This window comes from Chiloscyllium punctatum, chromosome 18, assembly GCF_047496795.1.
Source record: "Chiloscyllium punctatum isolate Juve2018m chromosome 18, sChiPun1.3, whole genome shotgun sequence".
NCBI lineage: Eukaryota > Metazoa > Chordata > Chondrichthyes > Orectolobiformes > Hemiscylliidae > Chiloscyllium > Chiloscyllium punctatum.
In genome coordinates, this window is record NC_092756.1 from 93,864,470 (window position 1) to 93,888,555 (window position 24,086).

The following is a 24,086-nucleotide window of genomic DNA, read 5'->3' on the forward strand; positions in this document are numbered from 1 at the left end:
TCAATAAGATCCACCTGGTCCTGGTTCCAAAGCTCTTCAGTGAAAAGTTCATTCAACTGATTCCTGGGATGAAGAGATCACTTTGTACAAGAAGCTTCAGCCTATACCTACTGGAGTTTAGGAGAATGAGAGATGGTTTAATTTAAAGATATAAAACACTGAGGGGACACAATAAGATGGATTCTGAAAGGATGTTGCCACTTTTAGGAGAGTCTAGAGCTAGGGGGTACAGTTTAAAAATAGGGGGCCTCCCACTGAGACACAGGATGAGAATTTTCTTTTACCAAACTATCATTAGGCCTTGGAATATTTTTCCCCAGAACACGCTGGAGACTGAATCATTGAATACTTTTTCAGCCTAAGTTGGATAGATTTTTGATAAATGACAAACTGAAGGTATAGGAGGCAGACAGGAGAGTAGATATAAGGCTATAATCAAATCAGCCATGAGGTCTTTTCCCTGGGTGGGGCTGTCCAAAATTAGAGGGCATAAGTTTAGGGTGAGAGGGGAAAGATTTAAATGAGGCCTAAGGGACAACATTTTTGCAAAGAGGGTGATGTGTGTATGGAATGAGCTGCCAGAGGAAGTGGTGGAGCTGGTACAATTACAACATTTAAAAGGCATGTGGATGGGTATATGAATAGGAAGGGTTGAGAGGGATATGGGCCAAATGCTGGCAAATGGCACTGGATTAATTTAGGATATCTGGTCGGTATGGACGAGTTGGACCAAAGATTCCATGCTGTACATCTCTATGACCCTATCTTAAAACAAAGAACTGCAGATGATGAAAATTTAAAACAAAATCAGAAATTGCTGGAGAAACTTAGCAAGACTGGCAGCATCTAGCAAGAGAAAACAGAGTTCACGTTTCGGGTCCAGTCTTCAGAAGTGGTCTTATCAAATGGTGGAGCAGATCTATGGGGTGGAATGGTCTACTCCTGCTCCTAATGCACATGTTTGTATATACCAATGTGGGCTTTTATCCTATAAAAAGTGAAGACCCCTTCAGATTGAAAGGACACACTTACACTGAGCGTACCTTCTGCTTCTGCCTCCTATGCCCTCGCTCTATATATAGCAAGGGTATAGGAGGCAGAAGGATTCTGGGTAATCCAAGATGGAGGACGGGAAAAATTTCTGGCTGTAACAGCTGCTCCTTTTTTGAGGTATGTTAGGTGTTGGAGGTGATTTCCTTGAATTCCAGGAGCAGCAAGTACTGTTTCATATGCTGTTGCATTGTTTTGGAACAAAACAACAGCACTTTTAACAGGGCGAAGAACAGACAAAGGAAGCACATAGTGAGGTCAGTGCAGGAGAGAGAGATAAAAAAAAATGACACCACAATGTACCTGCACAGATACTGCCTTTGCTGTTTGAATTCATGTATCGCTGGACATCCGAGTGCTTCTGGGAAAATTACGAGAATGGAATGAGCTGCCAGAGGAAGTGGTGGAGGCTGGTACAATTGCAACATTTAAAAGGCATCTGGATGGGTATATGAATAGGAAGGGTTTGGAGGGATATGGGCCGGGTGCTGGCAGGTGGGACTAGATTGGGTTGGGATATCTGGTCGGCATGGATGGGTTGGACCGAAGGGTCTGTTTCTGTGCTGTACATCTCTATGACTCTATGACTCTATATATATTACATTTCAGAGAATGTGTTTTAAAGTAAAGGTTAAGCTTGATCTTAAACTCCTAGGTGGCTGAAGTTCATCATCATGGTTTAAGGCTGATTATAGAAATCTTGGCAATCAAAATTAGATTGAGTTTGCTGACCAGTAAGCAGTGTTTAAGATGATTGACTGAGTAAAATCAGTTAAAGGATACTTGCAACATCTTTGCCACATTATTGAAATTATTGCAATTTCACAAACGAGTATTGCAACTAAATTGAAACCACACATTTTATCACATCAAAGGTTAAAAGAGTATAAAATGACACATACCTTCCTGCTGTTCCCTGTTAGGGAGAAAACAAAATTGGTTATTAGTGCAAGCTTTAGTAGTTCAATAAGACAGATGTTTTGTTGAAAACAGATACATCTTTTTGAAGATTTTCATCTTGCACTCATCGGGACATTCACAATAATGTCACCGTAAAGTGGATCCAGTAGTTGAGGGAAAAAAAGGTGTTTTTAGGAAAACTTAGATTTATATACGAGGGGGAAAGGAACAGGTTATACAGATAGGGTTAAATAAAGAAGGGTGGCAGGAGACCTGTTTGTATGTGTATATGATACTGAGGTGCCGGTGTTGGAAATTGGGTGGACAAAGTCAGAAGTCACACGACACCAGGATATAGTCCAACAGGTTTATATGAAATCACAAGCTTTCAGAACACTATTCCTTCATCAGGTGACTTCTGACTAAGTATGTATGGCATGGGCCAAACATATTGAGAGGTGCGATTCAATGTTTTCTTTCAATACTTCCCCCCCTAATCAACACCCCTCCCACTCCCCCTCCCCCAGTGTGTGATTCTAGGAACATGGAATGGGGAGGTGGGAATAACAGAAAATGAGGTAAAGCAGCATCCACAAACTGGTGCAGGGGATGAAACTATCTCAGCGAAATGTGGGACAGATATGTTTGCATTGTGGCATTCATAATGAAAAGACTAACATTCAATGATGTATTTGTAGTTTTTGGGTTATTTGTAATGTTTACTTCTTTCATGCATTATTGAAAATGACAGAAATAAGGTCCTAGTAATAATGTCCTAGTAGAGCTGACAAACCTTCAGTATCCAAGAACTGAAAATTAATTGCTCGGACACTGCTATGAACCACACTAAGGGGAACATGATTAGTTTATTTCCTTTAATGAGATCTATTTCTAAAGGTTTTGGAGACTGGGGAGAACAGGGCTTTTGTTTGATAGTTGAGAATAATCCAGTTTACTTTTCCAGCATGGATTGCCTCAAGGATGGTCTCGTTGGGTGTTCAGTAGCAACAGCAGGCATTTTCTGGATTTGGGGGGTTTATGATGAAACCTCTAGGAGTACATTGAACCAAATTAGCAACCTTAAACGCTGAAAGACTTTGTGCACCCAACTCAAATTGTCTATCAAAATAATCATAGCACCATAGAATCACAGTGTGGAATCAGGCCATTCAACCCATCAAGTCCACATGAACCCTCCAAACAGCATCCCACCCAGACCCACCCTCCGACCCTATCCCTGTAAACCTGCATTTCCCAAAACTAACCCACCTAGCCTGCACATCTCTGGACACCATTGACAATTTAGCATGACCAATCCATTTAACCTGCACATCTTTGGACTGTGGGAGGAAACGGGAGCTCCTGAAGGGAACACACGCAGACACGGGGAGAATGTGCAAACTCCACACAGACAGTTGCCTGAGGGTGGATTCAAACCTGGGCCCCTGTTGCAGTGAGGCAGCAATGCGAACTTGCCCAAACTCAGTTCAAAGGAAATTAGGGATAGTCAATAAATTCTGGTTCAGTCAGTTATAATAACATCTCATGAAAGATTAAAGAAAGTAAACCTCTGGAGGGTGAATGGTTAGTGAGTGATAGCATTAGAATATTGAACATATCAATAAGGAACAGGAGTAGGCCACTCTGCCCTTCCAGCCTGCTATGCTATTCATTAAGACCATGTCTGTCATAGAGTCATAGGGATGCACAGCATGGAAACAGACCCTTCAGTCCATGCTGACCAGATATTCCAACCCAATCTAGTGTCACCTGCCAGAACCCGGCCCATATCCCTCCAAACCCAACTCCACATCCCTGCACATCTCCCAACAATCTTTCACCCCCTTAATCATCAAGAATCTATTGACCTCTGCCTTAAAAATATGTAATGATTCAGCACCTTTTGAGGAAGGGAGTTGCAAGGGCTCACACCCCCATGACAGAAATTTGCCCTCCTCAAGCTTCCCTCTCTCTTTAATGGGTGCCCCTTTATTTTTAAACAGTGACCCCTAATTCTAGAATCTCCCATAAGAGGAAACATCTATCGCATATTTGCCTTGTCACTTCCAAGAGGTTTGAAATGTGACATAAATCTGAGCATTGGAGTTGTCCCCAGTCTCTACTGGCTTAATTACTGAACGTTTCTCAGACTGGATGAAAGCATTCCCACATCTCCATTACCAGGTAGAGAATGGGGCAAGAAAAGTGGGAACAGCAAAAAACAAATCCAATTTACTTACCCATATTCACCAACATCCTCAGTGTCTGACATGATGGAGCCTGTAATCTACCTGCAGTCAAAATACAAATAATTAAATGCATAGTTCAGGAAGTTATAAACTTTTCAATACATTCATTAGGCAGCATGGCGGCTCAGTAGTTAGCACTGCTACCTCACAGTGCCAGGGGCCTGGCTTTGATTCCACCCTTAGGTGACTGTCCCTGTGGAGTTTGCACATTCTCCCAATGTGTGTGGGTTTCCCCTGGATGCTCAGGTTTCCCTGCCACAGTCCAAAGATGTGCAAGCTAGGTGGATTGACAATGCTAAATTGCCCATAGTGTCCAGGTTTGTGTAGGCAAGGTGGATTAGCCACGGGAAATGCAGGGTTACAGAGTTACGGTAAGGGGTGGATCTGGGTGGGATGCTCTTTGGAGGGTCAGTCTGGACTTGATGGGCCAAATGTCCTACTGCTACACTGTAGGGATTCTATTCTGTCATTATTTTCCTCTTCAAACCTATAAGTCAGCAACTACGTGGAATTAGACAAAAATGCAGATAGATAAAAAGGTAAAAACAATGACTGCAGATGCTGGAAACCAGATTCTGGATTAGAGTGGTGCTGGAAAAGCACAGCAGTTCAGGCAGCATCTGAGGAGCAGGAAAATCGACGTTTCGGGCAAAAGCCCTTCATCAGGAATTTTGCCGGAAACGTCGATTTTCCTGCGCTTCGGATGCTACCTGAACTGCTGTGCTTTTCCAGCACTACTCTAATCTCAAAAAGTGCAGATAGAGTCATAGTCATAGAGATGTACAGCATGGAAACAGACCCTTTGGTCCAACCCGTCCATGCCAACCAGATATCCCAACCTCTGAAATGTAAACCAATGCAGGGCACATACTTCACCAGATGTCAACACCTACTGGTCAATGAGCATTCCATAATATGTAATCAGTCACCAACCTATTAAACAAAGCAGATGACTGGTTAGATACTTTGCATTATTTGCCATTGTACAGGCATCAGTGCATAGCACACCTTTGAATAGGTCACCAATTTGGGAAGGGTCACTCGCTAAGTATCAATGCATGGTCTGTCACTGACCAGGAAATGATCCACAATCTGCCAATGCACAGCTATATTGGTGAATGGGTACCAGTCAGTGTCACAGACTGACAACCAACACGTTATTGCACTATCAGATAAGTCAAAGCCGCTAGGTGTTAATGTAGCATTGCTACTGGCATTGCTTTGGAGAAAGTAGAAATGAGAGAGACTGATTGTTGAATGTAGTGGGAAGGTGAAAGGAACCTTTTCTGTCTTGGAAGGGAAAAGAAGCAAATGGGATGAGAACAATGGGATAGATATGGTCCAGGGCAAATGCAAATCACACCAGTTTTTAAGGTCCCTCTACATGTGTTCCAGAGCTCAGTCAGGTAGGCGCCAAATGCCATTTGCATTGCATATGAATGACTTTGTTGTTGTAACTTTGAATGTTTTTGAAAGGTTACATTACTGAATAACGAGCTGGGATTTAATATAAAAGTCTGATTGCACTTCAGTTATTCAGTTTATTTTCAACCCTCCCAAACCTTGGCCAACTCTCCATGACTCCAACAATTCAGGAACAGCACCATTAAAGGAGTATGAGTCTTTTCTCAACACCCTATTGACAGCTGGGCATTTCACTGCTCCTATCAGGTTCCGCATCCTCAGGGAACACAATGCTACTCTGGTTGACATAATCCCTCTCGCTGTATTCTACATTTGGTCAGCAAGGTCTCAGAAATACAATATGGAATACACAAACTCATCTCTTGCAACCCTCACTGCTGGATCAGGGCTATTCTGAGAAATCGGTGAGGTTTTGAATGAACGGCTTAATCCCAGAAGAATGTGCTTGAAATGCTTTCCGACCGAAAAGAGAACACACTGGCTGAGTTAAAAGGTCGTTCGACAACCTTGTCATTTTTCCTGCAGCTGTGAACGAGAGGAATCTGATGCACACCCACAGCCTTTTTTGCCATTATCTATATCAGCCCTCCTGTGCAACATAGCAGGCTGTGAGAAACAGTCTCCCACCCTCTGAGACTGCTGTTGATTGCCCATGAATTAAAAACTGAAATCCCATGAGCAATCCAGGAGAATAATAATGGGTATGGTAAGAAATTGTGCTTCATCAAAAAAATTATTGAATCACTTTAGTTCTCATGGGGTCAGTTAGACCAGTTAGGGGGTTGGCTGTTTTTCTGATAAAGAATGATTCTAACAGCCTGAGTTCAATTCCCACTCAAGTTGAGGTCACCATAAAGGTCCCACGTTCTCAACCTCTCCCCTCACCTGAGGTGTGGTGACCGTCAGGGAAAACAGCTAGCCATTGTCTCTCTCTCTCTCTAATGAGAGAGCAGCCCTGTATGGTGACTTATAAAAATATTAACATAGGAATAAGCTGCACTTTCTTCCTACTCCACTTTCTTGTCAGGACTTAATTCTTTTCCATTAGTTCATCATCATTGTTGCATCTCTTCGAACAATGCAGCCTTCATCAGGTACTTCATGTACGTCATCCCTTCCCAGAGATAACGATTCCTCTTTGGCCACGGTGACTGGCTTTTCATCTGTACAAAACCCATTTCTTGTGCCATTTGTAATCACCTCTTCACCAGCTCCTGCCCAGAACCAAGTCAGGGCTCCTCAGCGTCCCTACAGATACGTTCAATGGATCAGTTGTCATGACGTTACATCCGATGAGACGCCCCCCTGTAGCATGGTTCCCTCCACCACACCCAGATTTCTTTTTAATTATCCCCAAGACCACTCCTCTTCCCATAGAACCTTGCCAGGTAACACAGGCAAATGTAAAACCTGATCTTCCCTCCCTCTCTTTCAAGGACCACAAACACTCCTTCCCGGCCAAACAATGATTTACTCGTGCTTCTTTCAATTTAATGTTGTTAGTTTGTTGCTAACGTGCAAGGTAAAAACAATGACTGCAGATTCTGGATTAGTGGTGCTGGAAGAGCACAGCAGTTCAGGCAGCATCCAAAGAGCTTCGAAATCAACGTTTCGGGCAAAAGCCCTTCATCGTGCAGTCTCCTTTACGCTGGAAGACAAGAGGCAGATTGGGTGATCACTTCACTAAACTCGGTCTAACATGGGAAGAAAAAAAATTGAAGAGCCATGATGAAGTAAATAGATCTTCAGGAAGATTTTCAGAAAGAGAGCGAGAGAGAGACAGCTTGGGGAATACCACTTGTGTGAAGGCAATTGTATAGTTTCACTCAGGACATATCCTGAACAGAGGGACTCGAGGTCAGCCCACAGTAAAACCCCAAAACAAAGCCAAGCCTTGGCCAAATGGTTAAAATTTTCTGCAGGATCTGCACCAGCAATCCATTGTAGTTGCTGCCAATATGCAGACTCGAGACAACAAGAGTCCCACTAGACCTAAATTGAGCAAGAGAAGTCACAGGCCGGTATCCAAGAGAGTGCACACCCTAGAAATCCCACCTGCATCTGGCTTGGAACAGCTAAATTGCTTAGCAACATCCAAATCAGAACCAGTCAAAATAAAGGATGCACTGAGCTGTCTTCCACTGGCTGATACACCACCAGTGGTACCGCAACTGGAAGAGTCCGTAATGGGTTTAAGTTTTCTAGGCACACTTCCAGTCACAGCTGACAATATCAGATGTTCGAAAGAGAAAGATCTGTTCCTGGAAAAACTGAAACAGTCGGTGGTGATGGGGGAAACCAAAGGGCTGTCACAACCAGAATGGAAACCTTTTTGAACTCGGAGAGACCAGATCACAGTAGAGGTTGGCATATTATTAGGGGGATCAAGAGTGATTATCCCAAGCAAAGATCAGTGCCAGATACTGGCTGAACTCCAACAGAATCATCCAGCAGTTATATCTGCTGGCCAGGATTGGATGCAGACATAGCTGCTTTGGTGGGGCAGTGCCCAGATGCCAACAAGGACAAAAAATACTGCCAGCAGCTCCCCCACATTCATAGGAATGGCTGGGTCAACCTTGGACTTGCTTACAGGTCCTTTCATGAGCTCAATGTTCTTAGGCATTGTGGACACCCATTCAAAATGGCTGGACATTTATGGAATTCATTCATCAAACACAGGGATGACAATAAAAATATTGTGCACATTTTTTGCAATACATGGACTCCCAGATGTGTTGGTCACAGATAACAGGACATCATTTACCAGCAGGAAATTTGAGTATTTGAGTGGCATTTGACATAAAAGCTCCATTCCATCGATCACCCAATGGTCTGGCAGAAGGAGCAGTCCAATCTTTGAAGACAGGCTTAAAGAAACAGCCTGACAGCTTCACGAGATACCAAATTGTCCCGGTTTCTATTTATTATAGGACCATCCCTTATGCAACTACAGGGATAGTTCCAGCAGAGTTGCTGATGGGGAGAAGAGTCTGCAACAAGTTAAATCTGATCTACCCAGACCTGGGGGGTGGGGGTAAGTGTGAAATAGTATCAGGAACATGAATTCCAGATACAACACTCCGCTAAGGAGGACAGACAGTTTACTTCAGGGGACAAAGTTTGGTGCGGGAACCATAGGTAAGGCCCTGCATGGGTAAAGGCATGGTCAACACAAGGTCAGGTCCAGTGATGTGTAAAGTTTGGATAAGTGTGATAGCCCTGAGCAAGCACATGGAGCATACAAAAGCTGCAAACTTGCAAACAACGTAGGAGCAAAACATGGCTGGCTCCTCGACTGCCTTTCCTATTGTTCTGGAATTTCGTGGGTTTTCTCTCTCTCTCCATCGAGCATTGATGATACCTCTTCATTTGAGATGGACATAGCCACCTTGATGCCTTTGCTGCCTGAAGAGGAGAATTACTTTTTTCTGAGACACTGCAGGTGCAAGAGATGAGCTACTGCCCGTTTCAGAGGCAGAATTCAGGAGCCTGACCCTGTGCTAAAATGCCCCAGCGGGGTACAATAAAAAAAGAACCGGCCTTTGTCTACAGACCCAGAGGGGGAGGGATGTAGTGATTGTAACAAGGTCAGCCAGGAGGACCTCATAGAATGTGAGTTCCATGATTGGGGCTTTTAGTCTGGTCCAATCAGGGAGCCCTGGCTGACGAATATAAACAGCTGTGTCAAAGGTTCTGTTGACACTGTTGGCTCTGAGGGAGCTGGATATTTAAATAAAGGATGAGTTGGTGATGGGATACCTGCCTCTGTTGAGTTATTTCATTTGGTAGTCTGGTTTGGGGTCCTCTTAAGGTTAACATACAGGTTCAGCTGGCAGTTAGGAAGGCAAATGCAATGTTAGCATTCAATTCAAGATGGCTAGAATACAAGAACAGAAATGTACTGCTGAGGCCGTATAAGGTTCTGGTCAGGCCACATTTGGAATATTGTGAACAGTTCTGGGCCCTTATTTGAGGAAGAACTTGATGGTGTTGGAGTGTGTCCAGAGGAGGTTTACAAGAATAATCCTGGGGATAAAGGACTTGTCATGTGAGGAGTGGTTGAGGAAACCAGGTCAATTCAATGGAACTTAGAAAGAGGAGGAAGGAAACAATTAAATCTTACATTCTGAGAATTCTGGCAAGTCTGAATAGAGTGGATGTGGAGAAGATGTTTATGCCATTAGGAGAAACTAGGAGCCAAAGGCACAGCCTCAGAGTGAAGTGACAACCTTTTAGAACTGAGATGAGGAGGAGTTTCTTCAGCCAAAGGGTGGTGAATCTGTCGAACTCATTGCCACAGACAGCTATGGAAGCCAAGTCATTGAGTGTATTTAAGACAAAGATAGGTGTGATTGGAAAGGGAATCAAAGGCTATGGGAGAAGGTCGGAGAATGGGGTAGAGAAACATATCAGCCACATTCAAATGGCATATCAGATATGATGAGCCAAACAGTCTAATCCTGCTCCTATTTTTCTTGGTTCACATGACAATTGTAAACCCAGCGACTGTCCAAAGGACATTCAACAATGGCAGATTCACAGCCCAGCTGGCTCTGTATCTACAAACAAACAGGAATCGTGGTTGACTCAGTTGAAAATTAGCCGTATGTTTATAGCAGTCAACTACTGACTTACTCATAACAGTGATGAGGAGAGACATATGTGTGAGGAATAATAAGGAAGTAAGGAAGATTTGCGTGGGAACTTGCAGTACAGAACTAAAAGCCATTGTATTGTCACATTGGGGTGGATAGGAGTGTCACAACAGGAGGACAATATGACAAAGAAAAGCAGAGGTGAGGGGATGGAAGACAATTTTTCATAGGCCTTGTCAAAGGAATACAAAATGAAAAAAACACAAGTCACTCAGAACATTGTATACTTAATCTGTATCTCTCCTTGCAACATTAGAAATGAATGGATAACACATACTGCAGGAAGTTATCAAAGATAGAACATTGAAGTAATGTGAATGATATTTTGTGGTTATTCTATTCACAGATTCCCAAAAAACTAACTATGGATTTTGGTTTTTTTGCCACCACAACCATGAGATATAATAGATGCTGACATTCACATGGTATGGAATGTAGTGCCAGAGGAAATGGTGTAGGCATCTGGATGGGTACATGAATAGGAAGGTTCTAGGGGGATCTGGGCCAAGTGCTGGCAAATAGGACTGGATTAATTTAGGATCTATGGTTGGCAAAGACAAGTTGGACTGAGGGTTTGTTTCTGAGCTGTACATCTCGATGACTCTATCAGATACCACACAGATAGGCTTTTACAGGTTTCGGCAGAACTTAGAGTGGCAATATTCTAAAGCAGCACTCGGGAATCTTGTTAATATTTTCAGTCCAGTGACCCTTCTTCAGAACTTTTCTGAGGATGGGTCACCGGACTCTAAATGTTAACTCTGCTTTAATCTCTCCACAGATGCTGCCAGACAAGATTCCTGGGTTTCTCCAGCAATTCCCAGCAAATGCAGTTCTTTGTTTTCTATTCAGAAGACTTGCTTTGAACTTGGTGTGAGCAGATTGGTATGAGACGTCTCTGCCAATTTTATCCCTGTCCAATTGCACAATATTGTGAAATGTGACCAAATCTGACATATTGACTAAGTTCTTCACCAGTAGCCTCTGGAATATTGGTATGCACATTCAACAGGTTTTACTTGTCCTGCCTGTCACATCCGATCACTGCTCAATAGCATGCTCTGGAGAATCTATACCTAACGCTTGGAAAAAAGGTGGACTTTGTGTTTTGGCCGAATCATCTTCAATAGCTAATCTTGGCCCTTCTGTTCGTGAAAGATCTGCATCACCCAAGATAAGTAATCTGAGGAATACAGAAAAGTCGACAAAGCTAGATGCAGGTATCTCCTTATGTAGAGAAAGGAATGTTGTTTCATTAATGATTTGGACTACAAGTTCATTTGAGATACGGATCTGCGGCATAGAGTCATAGAGCTGTAAAACACGGAAACAGACCCTTTAGTCTAACTCATCCATGTCAACCAGATATCCTATATACACGTTCCATACACACATCACCCCAGTGCATGTAAAAGTTGCCCCTTAGGTCCCTTTTAAATCTTTCCTCTCTCACTTTAAACCTATGCACTCTAGTTTTGGACTCCCCAACCATGGGGAAAACACCTTAGATATTCATCCGATCCACGCCCCTCATAGTCTGGGTGGGTTACACTTCAGAGGGTCAGTGTGGACTTGTTGGGCCAAAGGGCCTGTTTCCACACTGAAGGGAATCTAATCTAATCATCTCTGTGTAGATGCCTCATTTTGTTATTATGCCCTCTGGCCCTAGACTCTCCCATAAGGGGAAATGACCTTTCTATATCTATCCTGTTAAGTTCCCTAATAATCTTGTGTGTTTCAACAAGGTCATGTCTCATTTTTCCTAAACTCCAATAAGTACAAGGCCAACTTACTCAACCTCTTGCAAACGACAGTTCTTCCATTCCCAGGATCTGCCTTCTCTGGATAGCTTCTAATGCAAATATATCTTTCCATAGACAAGGGAGCAAAACTGATCACAATTTTCCAGCTTGGTTTGGCCAATGCTTTGTATAGTTTTAAGTTGCCGTTAATTAAATGGAATTATTCCAATAGAATAAATGACTTAGCTTTTGGAAGAATTCAGGGGTTCAGGAGCTTATTCTGCATCCTTTGCTTGTACCAGGATTTGCCGCATGTACTTGGATCTGTAAAATGGCTCCTTCGTGTTTGTCAGGATGATAGATTTCAAGAATTTCCAATGGGTAACTCAAGTTTAGTGCTGCTGCCCAAAGTTTCAGACAGTTGTAAGCAATACTGTTATTTCATTCCTGGAATCCTCGTAACTATTTTGGGGATGAGACAGAATCTGGAATGCCTTTGTCTTTTGACCTTCTACACTATTCAAAAGATGTACATTGGCTGCTGCACAGATGACTAAAGGTGATCTGCATGGCTTTGTACAATCCGAATGCATGTATAATGGAAAAGAAGTACTTTATAATCTCCATGATCCACTGTGCACTGTCTACTATACAATGAAATAAGGACTTCACATTCACATCTGCATTCCTTGTAAGACTGCAGTTCCTCTCCAAACCACACACCATCCTGACTTGGAAATATTTTGCTGTTCCTTCAGTGTCGCTGGGTCAAAACCCTGCAATTCCCTCTGTAACTGCAGTGGGGTCTACCTGCAGCACATGGACTGCTGTGGTTCAAGAAGGCAGCTCACCACCACCTTCTCAAGGGCAACTAGGAGCAGGCAACAAATGCTGCCCAGCCAGCGACACCCACATCCCAAGAATGAATAAAGAAAAGACAGTCTCAGATATTTTGGTGGCACCCTGGAGAAATGTGTCCTATTGTCCCAAGAGCGTTACCCGTAAGAAACACTCCTGAGCTTGTGTGACTGCCATTTAAGATTCAATTTGACACTTTGAGTAACATGTTACTGATCAAGTCTTTAAACCTTCCAAATGCATCTCAAATTGACCACCCAAAAAACCTTCAAATGCTATCTCAACTAGCTTTATCTGTTGAAAACACCATGGGACAAGATTCAAAAGAGAACAGTGCTCTACGCATGCTGTTGCAACAACTACAGCAATATGTCTAGGGTATTCATTTGAATGACATCTGGTAGAACCTACACAAAGTGCTTTATAGTCAATTAAGTACGTTTGAAGTACATGGTAAGACATATTGTGGCCAGGATGCACACAGCAAATTCCTAGAAACAGTGATGTGATAATTTTCAGCTGGTAACACCTTCACCTTTCAGTCAGAAGATGCTGAGCTAGAAGTCCTCCTTTTGGGTCATTTGGCATTCATCTGTCTGTGAGAGATGCTGAAAATGCAACATTGGTGAGGTCAGACAAGGTCTTCTGTGCACTTCTTTCGAGGCAATGAAAAAGAAGGGACTGCTCTCTGGTATCCCACACAATATTTATTTGTCAATTTTTAAAATATTCATTTATGGGATGTGGGTGTTGCTGGCTGGGTCAGCATTGATTGCCCGTCCCTAATTGCCCCTTGAGAAGGTGGTGGTGAGCAGCCTTCTTCAACTGCCACAGTCCACCTGCTGCGGGTTGACACACAATGCCCTTAGGGAGGTAATTCCAGAACTTTGACTTTAAGGGTACTAAAGACCCAAACTGGTCATTATTACATTTCGGATTGTGCGATCTTGGCTGCCATGATTTCTACATTCAAACAATTTCTACAATTCTAAAGTCCTTTATTGATGTAAGGCACTTTGGCACATCTTGAGCTCATGAAAGATGTTAAATAAATGCAAGTTTTTCTTCATTAAGCCTATAGTTGGAGGCACCAGATAACACTGTGGCACGGTGGGTGGCACGGTGGCACAGTGGTTAGCACTGCTGCCTCACAGCGCTAGAGACCCAGGTTCAATTCCCGCCTCAGGTGACTCTCTGTGTGGAGTTTGCACGTTCTCCCCGTGTCTGTGTGGGTTTCCTCCGGGTGCTCCGGTTTCCTCCCACACTCCAAAGATGTGCAGGTCAGGTGAATTGGCCATGCTAAATTGCCCATAGTGTTAGGCAAGGAGTAGATGTAGGGGTATGGGTGGGTTGCGCTTCGGCGGGGCGGTGTGGACTTGTTGGGCCGAAGGGCCTGTTTCCACACTGTAAGTAATCTAAATCTAATCTAATCTACTGCATTATGCATACTGGTTCCAGCATATTATGAAACATTGAGCTGGATTCAACATCACCCTCTATCAGAATGACACAAGTATAGTTGTGCACTTAACCTGCAAAGAAGTGTATCTGAAAACAAAAGTTTCTCTTTCTATTCCACCATGTGCACACTTAGACTGAACCAGGACAAGATTGACATCAAACTGTGCCCATACACAGCATCAGTTGCTGTTTCACAATCATTGCCAGATTCAGCAGCAGATGAAATAGATTGTGGGAAGCTGCAATATTCCCCATTTTGGCAGAAAGAGCAGAAATTCAGAATGTTATTTAAAATGGTAGAAACTGTAAAATGGTGCAACATACACTAAGGGATCTGGGTGACCTTGTACATGAATCACAAAAGGTTAGTGTGCACATACAGAAAGTAATTAGGAAGACAAATGGAGTATTAGCTTTATGCAAGGGGAATGGAATATAAAAATGGGGGAGTCATAAAGGACAGAAGATCCCACTTTTCAGCACCTGACCCATAGCCTTGACTAATATAGCATTTCAAATGCTCATCCATATAAAGGATGTGAGGTTTCCTGCTTCTATTACCCTTTTGGTCAGTCCATTTCAGATTCCCACCATCCTCTGTTTCCTCAAATGTAGCAATTGCAACAACTGTAAAGGGCATTGCTGAGATCATATCTGGGGTACTGTGCAGAGTTTTGGTCTCATTACTTGAGGAGGGTCATACTTTTTGAAAATTTGTTCATAGAATGTGAGCTTTGCTGGCTGGGCCGGTATCTTTGTCCATTCCCAAACGCCTTTGAGAAGGTGCTGGTAAGCCACTTTCTCATTGGAAGCAGTACAGAGCAGTACAGAACTCGGCTGATTCCTGGGATGAAGGTGTTTGTCTTATGAGGAAAGGTTATACAGATTGGGTCTACTCATAGGGTACAGAAAAATGAGACATTATCATATTGAAAGGTAACATGGTAGCTCAGTGGTTAGCACTGCTGCCTCACGGCTGCCAGGGATCCAGGTTTGATTCCACCCTCAAGTGACTGTCTGTGTGGAGTTTGCACATTCTTCTTGTGTCTGCTTGGGTTTCCTCCAGGTGCTCTGGTTTCCTTCTGCAGTCCAAAAATGTACAGGTTGGGTGGACTGGCCATGCTAAATTGCCCATAGTGTTCAGGGATGTGCAGGTTAGATGGATTAGCCATGGGAAATGCAGGGCTACAATGATTGTGTGGGCTGCTCTTCAGAGGGTTGCTGTGAGTTGATGGGCCAAATGGCCTGCTTCCACTTTGTATTGATTCTATGAAACAAATCAGATTTTGAGGGGGTGCAACAGAGTAGATGCTGAGGATGTTTTCTCTTGTATGAGAATCTAGAACGAGGGCACAATGAAGGTTCAAAATACAAGGTCCCCACTTAAATAAGCAATAAGGAAAACTTATATTCTCAAAGGGAAATTTTTAGAATTTTCTTCTCCAGAGTATACTGAAGGTTAGTCTATTGAATAATATTCAAAACTGACAGACAGGTTTGCAATCAAAAGGGGTCAGGTAGGAAAACGAGTGACCTTTTTAATGGGCCAAGAGAATTTTCAAGATATATTTTCGTCAGTTTTGCTTTGTCCTCATGTGAATGAAGACATCAATGTTAAGAAGTATAGATTGTAGCTCTACATGGTTAATTATGATATAGTCTAATGTGGCACATGATTATTAATTTGTAAAACGTCTCTGCTCTGCCAGAAACGGTGGTTCAGTCGTTAGCACTGCTGCCTCACAGCGCCAGGGACCTGGGTTCGCTTCTAGCCTCAGGCAACTGGCTGTGCTAAGTTTGCACATTCTTCGCGCGTGTGTGTGTGTGTGTTTCCTCTGACAGTCCAAAGATACGCAGGTTAGGTGGGTTAGCCATGGGAAATATAGAGTTGGGGGTGAGTCTGAGTGGGATGCCCTTCAGATGCTTCCACACATTAGGGATTCTATGAAACGATGCAGGCTGCGTCTCCTGCCTCCTAGTGGTAGGATGTCTGACCCTAGTCGCACCAGGTCTGAGTCGGTAGGAATGAAGGGACATACTGAATCTCCTACACTGCAGACAGCACTTCAGTCCAAAGATAGTAACCCACTTCCTCCCCACTATTTTACAAACTTTTTTTTAAAAGATTGCTCACTCCCACCATCCTGCCCATGCCCACAATATTGTAGTGTGGGCTGGACGATATTGGGGTCAGCTGAAATTTTAACTGTATGGTGCTGAAAAAGCACAGGGCTTATGTCCGAAACGTCGATTCTCCTGCTCCTCGGATGGTGCCTGACCTGCTGTGCTTTTCCAGCACCACACTCTTGACTCCTGTCCCCAGCATCTGGAGTCCTCACTTTCTCTTAGAACTTTTAATAGGCTCAGGTTGACCCTGGAATATTGATTTACGTCAGTGGTAGGGCTATTGATTCCAGCCTCTGCTGTTTCCCACCTCATAGGAGTGAGCTCGGGGTTGGGTGGGGTCTGTGACAGGATGGGCATCTGTTATATTTTATATGCCCCTCACCCACTAAATATGACAGAAGCAAATAATATCCAGCCAATTATTCCACTTGGTGACATTGACAATTTACTAACCTGAGCAACAACACATAAAGAAATTTATAAAATTCTGCATTCATAGGAGGAAAGGAATAGGAGGAGGTCTCACAGCCCTTGGTGACTGTTCTGCAATTCAAATAGGCCACCTCTACCTTCATTCTGTGGACTTGCCCAGGGCTCTGTGAACTGGAATATCATTGTCCAGAGAAAATGTCACTTTTGAAATTTCAATTGATACCTTAGCCTCAAACGTTGTCAAATGTTCCAGATTCCCAATAATCTTTGAATGAAGTATTGTTTCCTAATCAACCTGGGTCTCATTTTAAGATCTTGCCATCTTGTTCCTTACCAGATGACATAGTTCCTCTTACGATCCCACAATGGCCTTTAATAATTTTGAACACCTCAATTAGATTACCTCTCAGTCTTCTAGACTCATGGGAATACAGTCTGGTTTGTGCAGCTGTGCAACATTTATGTGTCTGGAATAGTAAACTATAGGGGATTTGTCAACACAGATAATGAATGCACAATATTTGAGGAGCCAATTGCTGCAGATGCTGGAATCTGTACTGAAAGCAATAAATTCTGGAGATCACAGTGGATTGAGCAGTGTTCACAGAGAGAGAGAGAGAGAGCGAGCTAACGTTTCGAGTCTAGATGACTCTTCAGAGCTGAAGTGAAGGATGGAGGAGGCAGCATTTCTGCTACAGTGGCGGGGGGTGGGGGTGGGGGTGGTTGGAGTGCTGGGGAGAAAGGATGTTGATAGTTCAGATTAAGTGATTGGAAAGTGAGAACAATGGTGTGTCTATCTGCCAGACTGGAAAGAACAGACAGTCCCACTGGGGTACGTGGAGAGAACATGCTGACAGAGAATGTAGCAGATAAAGCTACAAGAAAGGGAAGGATTGGGAGTTAGTTCACAATTTGAAAGTGTTGAGCTCAGTATGAAGTCCAGAAGGTTGTAAAGTGCTGGTCTGAGGATGGGATGTTGTTCCTCCAGTTTGCATTGGGATTCACTGCAGCATTGCAGCATGCTGAGGGCAGACATGGAACTTCACCCAAGAAGGAGCAGCGCTCCGAGAGCTTGTGATTTCAAATAAACCTGTTGGACTATAACCTGGTGACTTCTGACAATTGTCTTCAGATAAGAAACAAAATTCAACACTTACTTCCTAATCATTTGAAGCACGCACTTCTGTCACTGAATCTGATTATTCACACCGGTGAGAATATGGGAGAAATAAAGTGAAAATCTTACATGTTCAGAAGGGAAAAAGAGATAGATTTCCCATATGGTTTCTAATCTGAGTTTGATGACACTCACAGAATCAGATAATTCATAAGACACAAATTCCTTATGTTCAAAGCTCTGTATGACCTTGCCTCTCCTTATTTTTCAGATTAGGTTCCCTACAGTGTGAAAACAGGCCCTTCGGCCCAACAAGTCCACACCGACCCTCCGAAAAGCAACCCACCCAGACCCATTCCCCTACATTTACCCCTGACTAATGCACCTAACACTACGGGCAATTTAGCATGGCCAATTCACCTGACCTGCACATCTTTGGACTGTGGGAGGAAACCAGAGCACCCGAAGGAAACCCACACAGACACAGGGAGAATGTGCAAACTCCACACAGACAGTCGCCCGAGGCTGGAATCAATCCTGGGACCCTGGTGCTGTGAGGTAGCAATGCTAATCACTAAGCCACCGTGCTGCCCCAATCCGTGGTACACTGAGATAAACCTGCAATTCCTTCTACTCTGGCTTTTTTTAAATCACTCACTTCCTGCACCCCGTGCTTGCCAGCCTTACCTTCAGTAATCACAGTACTAACCTCTGAAATCACCTCCCTATACCTCCCAGGACCTCCAGCTGCCTCTCTTCCTCCAAGATATTTCTGAAAGCTGATGTCTTTGATCAATTTTTGGACAACTTGTCCTTCTTCTTTGGATCGGTGCCGACCTTTGTCTGATTACATTCCTGTAAACCACCTTGGGACTCTGAGGGGCTATATCAGTGCAACTTGTTGCCACCTAAACAGTCACACTCTTGCAGTCGTGTCCCTTTCACGTATATGGCAACTGTCTTGGGTTTCCAGTTCCCTCATCATGGTTATCACAAAGCCATAGAGTCATAGAGATATACAGCACGGAAAAAAGACCCTTTGGTCCAACTTGTCCATGCTGACCAGATACTTAAATCCAAACTAGGCCCACCTGCCAGCAATCATCCCATATCCCTCCAAATCCTTCCTATTCATATACCCATCCAGATGCCTTTTAAATGTTGCAGTTTTACCAGCCTTCACCACTTCCTCTGGCAGCTCATTCCATACACATACCACCTTCTGCATGAAAAAGGTGCCCCTTAGGTCTCTTTTATATATTTTTCCTCTCACCCTAAACCTATGCCCCCTAGTTCTAGACTCCCACACTCCAGCCACAGCATGACCTCTCAACTCCTGTACTCAGTACTCTGACCAATAAAGGAAAGCATACCAAATGCCATTTTCATATCCTATCTACCTGCGACTCTAATTTCAAGGAGCTATGAACCTGCACTCCAAGGTCTCTTTGTTCAGCAACACTCCCGAGGACCTTAACATTAAGTGTATACATCCTGCTAAGATTTATTTTCCCAAAATGCAGCACCTCACATTTATCTGACTTAAACTCCATATGCCACTCCTCAGCCCATTGGTCCATCTGATCAAGATCCCATTGTAATCTGAGGAAACCTACTTCACTGTCCACTACACTTCCAATTTTGGTGTCATCTGCAAACTTTCTAACTACACCTCTTATGCTCACATCCAAATCATTTATATAAATGATGAAAAGTAGTGGACCCAACACTGATCCTTGTGGCACTCCACTGGTCACAGGCCTCCAGTCTGAAAAACAACCCTCCACCACCACCCTCTGTCTTCTATCTTTGAGCCAGTTCTGTATCCAAATGGCTAGTTCTCCCTGTATTCCATGAAATCTAACCTTGCTAACCAGTCTCCCATGAGGAACCTTGTCGAATGCCTTACTGAAGTCCATCTCAACAGCTCTGCCCTCATCACTCCTCTTTGTTACTTCTTCAAAAAACTCAGTCGAGTTTGTGAGACATGATTCCCACGCACAAAGCCATGTTGACTATCCCATATCAGTCTTGGTCTTTCCAAATACATGCACATCCTGTCCCTCAGGATTCCCTCCAACAACTTGCCCACCAAAGTCCAACAGCACGGAGAGAGGTCCTTCAGCCCAAACTAGTCCATGCCGACCAAAATGGGGGTCCACGCTAACCCCATTTCCCTGCACTTGGCACATATCCTTCTAAAGCTTTCCTATCCACGTATTTGTCCAAATGCCAATTAAATGTTGTTAATGTACTTGTCTCACTCACTTCCACTGCACAGCCCATTCCATATGTGTAATATTCTCTGTGTAAAATCTCAGATAATCTCAACAACATATTGAGGAAGAAGAGGAGTGTTATCAAATATTAGAATACTTTAGAATAAGTCACCAACATGAACTCAACATTTATAACTAATGACTACGATCTCAGATGTTGGGCAAGCTCAGATACTTAAAATAAGAAGCATGCTAGATATTAAAGTGATGCAAAAATTGAACTTAGCAATTGTTTTATTTCTAAGTGGATGATGAAAATTATTTCTGGTGCTGTCCCTTCCCTGTATTGCAAACATCGTTTCTTCTGCACTGATCTGCTCTCCTGTTGCCATTGGCTTCAGCTAGAAGAGCTCTGATGCCTCATCTGAATTGCTATTCTTTCTGGATGAGCTCAGACAGCAAGTGTCAGTATACTATTTGACACATCACAGTGCAGCCCAATCCTCACTCAATACCTGCAGAATCCCTATCTGCCCAAAGTGGGGGCAGGAAGCCTATTGCAATCAGGAGTTTGCGATCTGTTTTGATATTTCTAACTAAGTGGATATTTGCAGCTTCAGATCTGGTTGAAACCAAGCAACGTGGCATTAGTTAGTTAATGCTATACTGAGAACAGCTGAGTTACTCATTGTCCTTATTAAGTGATCGTAGTCACTGATGAAAAACTCCTTCTAATGATCAACCCTGTGGAGTAAAGCTTTATTGCTATGGTCAATTTTGACTCACTGTACTTTAAAATAAAGGGAATTCCATGTGATTAAATTAAATTGAGGCCTTTTGAGTCATCTGCATCAAACATAATCCGCAATCAAGATAATCCCTGATAATGGCCAGCCTTGTTATCAATGAGAAATATTTCAGTATCTAATCTTCAGATCCAGGATCCAACACCACTGGATTTCACTCCTTGGTTTCCACTTGGCTCCTAAATGGAAACCACAAAAAAGGAGGGAAAGCAGTACTGTAACTATAGAAGTCAGGTTGAGGTAGCTCTATTAAACAAACAGCTTTGCCTTACCTGAAAGGCTGTTGGAGAAAGGAAAAGAGAGAGAGAGAGAGAGAGATGGATGTGAATGCCTCCTGTGTCTGTTAAAGAGTGAGGAGAGGGCAGAAATTACAAGACAGACTAGCCTGGGAAATCTGACACTCCGTCTTTATTTGGCTGGTCTCTTTGGATAGGAGAACAAAGAGGAAATTTGGTATGTTCCTTTAAATAGAATTACATGTTAGAGAAAAATAAATGATGCTGGGTGCGGATGGAGACTGATAACAAGGGGAAAGTTTGATAATACAGTATACGGGATCAGCAGAAGGCATACAGAAAATCCATCGCATGTGGAATTTTTATTGGTCATGCCACTTTTGGAATACTGCGTTCAATTTTGATCTCAATGCTATAGGAAAGATGGTGTGAAACTGGAAAGGGTTCAGAAAAGATTTACAAGTGTGTTGCCAGGGTTGGCGGGTTTGAGCTTTAGGGAGAGGCTGAAAAGGCTGGGGCTGTTTTCCCTGGAGCATTGGAGGAGGAGGGGTGACCTTATAGAGGTTTGTAAAATCATGAGGGACATGGATAGGGTGAATAGTCAAGGTCTTCTCCCAGAGAAGGGGAGTCCAAAACTAGAGGGGATAGGTTTAAGGTGAGAGGGAAAAGATTTAAAAGGGACCTGAAGGACAATTTTTTCAGGCAGAGGAGGTGATGGAGAGTTGTACAACTACAACACTTAAAAGGCATCTGGATGGGTATATGAATAAAAAGGGCTTAGAGGGATGTGGGCCAATGCTGGCAAATGGGACTTGATTAAAGTTGGATATGTGGTCAGCATGGTCAGTTGGACTGAAAAATCTGTTTCTATGTTGTATGACTCTGTTGTCTCAAAATATACTTGTGGATGGTTTCACAAAATGCTTGGACAAAGTGAGGTTTCAGCCCTTTCTGATAGAGGGTGGGTCTTTGTATGGGGGTATGAGGGAGTTCTATGGATATTCTATGGATTTGGAGTAAGGGGAGGTCGTGCCTGACAAACCTGTTGGAATTCTTTGAAGAGGTGACAAGTAGGTTAGACCAGGGAAACCCAGTGGATGTGGTCTACCAAGACTTCCAAAAGGCCTTTGATAAGGTACCACACGGGAGGCTGCTGAGCAAGGTGAGGGCCCATGGTGTTTGAGGTGAGCTACTGGTATGGATTGAGGATTGGCTGTCTGACAGAAGGCAGAGAGTTGGGATAAAAGGTTCTTTTTCGGAATGGCAGCCGGTGACAAGCGGTGTCCCGCAGGGTTCAGTGTTGGGGCCACAGCTGTTCGCATTATATATTAATGATCTGGATGAAAGGACTGGGGCATTCTAGTGAAGTTTGATGATGATACAAAGTTAGGTGGACAGGCAGGTTGTACTGAGGAAGTGGGGAGGCTGCAGAAGGATCTAGACAGTTTGGGAGAGTGGTCCATGAAGTGGCTGATGGAATTCAATGTGAGCAAATGTGAGGTCTTGCACTTTGGAAAAAAGAATACAAGCATGGACTACTTTCTAAATGGTGAGAAAATTCGTAAAGCCAAAGTACAAAGGGATCTAGTCGAGGATTCTCTAAAGGTAAACATGCAGGTTGAGTCCGTGATTAAGAAAGCAAATGCAATGTTGTCATTTATCTCAAGAGGGTTGGAATATAAAAGCACCGTTGTGCTACTGAGATTTTATAAAGCTCTGGTTAGGCCCCATTTGGAGTACTGTGTCCAGTTTTGGTCCCCATACCTCAGGAAGGACATACTGGCACTGGAGCATGTCCAGCGGAGATTCACACGGATGATCCCTGGAATGGTAGGTCTAACATATGAGGAACGGCTGAGGATCCTGGGATTGTATTCATTGGAGTTTAGAAGATTAAGGGGAGATCTAATAGAAACTTACAAGATAATACATGGCTTGGAGAGGGTGGACGCTAGGAAATTGTTTCTGTTAGGTGAGGAGACTAGGACCCGTGGACACAGCCTTAGAATTAGAGGGGGTAAATTCAGAACAGAAATGCGGAGACATTTCTTCAGCCAGAGAGTGGTGGGCCTGTGGAATTCATTGCTGCAGAGTGCAGTGGAGGCTGGGACGCTAAATGTCTTCAAGGCAGAAATTGATAAATTCTTGATGTCACAAGGAATTAAGGGCTACAGGGAGAATGTGGGTAAGTGGAGTTGAAATGCCCATCAGCCATGATTGAATGGCGGAGTGGACTCGATGGGCCGAATGGCCTTACTTCCGCTTCTATGTCTTATGGTCTTATGGTCTTATTGGTTGATATGTTAGTAACTTGGGGTAACAATTTCAAGATTGTCAACAAGAGAGCTAGGAGTGAGATGAGGAGAAACTTCTTTACTCAGAGAGTTGTTAGGATTTGGGATGCGCTGTATGGGAGAGTGAGGGAGGTGGATTCCATAGGAGGTTTCAAAAGAAAGCTGGATATATACATGATAGGGATGAAGTTAGAAGGCTATGGAGATAGGGCTGGAGAGTGGGACTAGCTGGGTAGCTTTTTTGGGAGCTGGTACAGACCCAATGGGCTGAATGGGCTCCTTCTCTTCTGTAACATTCTATGACTCTATAAGTCTTTTCTGCACAATGAGATAAAGGGAGATGGCATCTGTGTAAAGTGGGAACAAGATAGGTATCCAGAGACAAAAACAGAAATCGCAGGAAAGGCTCTTCAGGTCTGGCAGCATCTATGGAGAGAAATCAGAGTTAACGTTTTGGGTCGAGTGACCCTTCCTCAGAAGGTGAGCATCCATACAAATAAGAGGAAGGGGGG

The 24,086-nt window shown here is 43.4% G+C and overlaps 1 long non-coding RNA gene across 1 annotated transcript; it reads right to left on the reverse strand.

The window, feature by feature from the left end:
- Window positions 1-1,951: 1,951 nt before the first annotated feature.
- Window positions 1,952-21,423, reverse strand: LOC140488974 (uncharacterized). Its single transcript, XR_011963073.1, has 3 exons — window positions 21,317-21,423; window positions 4,191-4,241; window positions 1,952-1,966 (listed from the first exon to the last, which is right to left on the reverse strand). It is a non-coding gene; the product is annotated as an uncharacterized lncRNA (long non-coding RNA).
- Window positions 21,424-24,086: the final 2,663 nt, after the last annotated feature.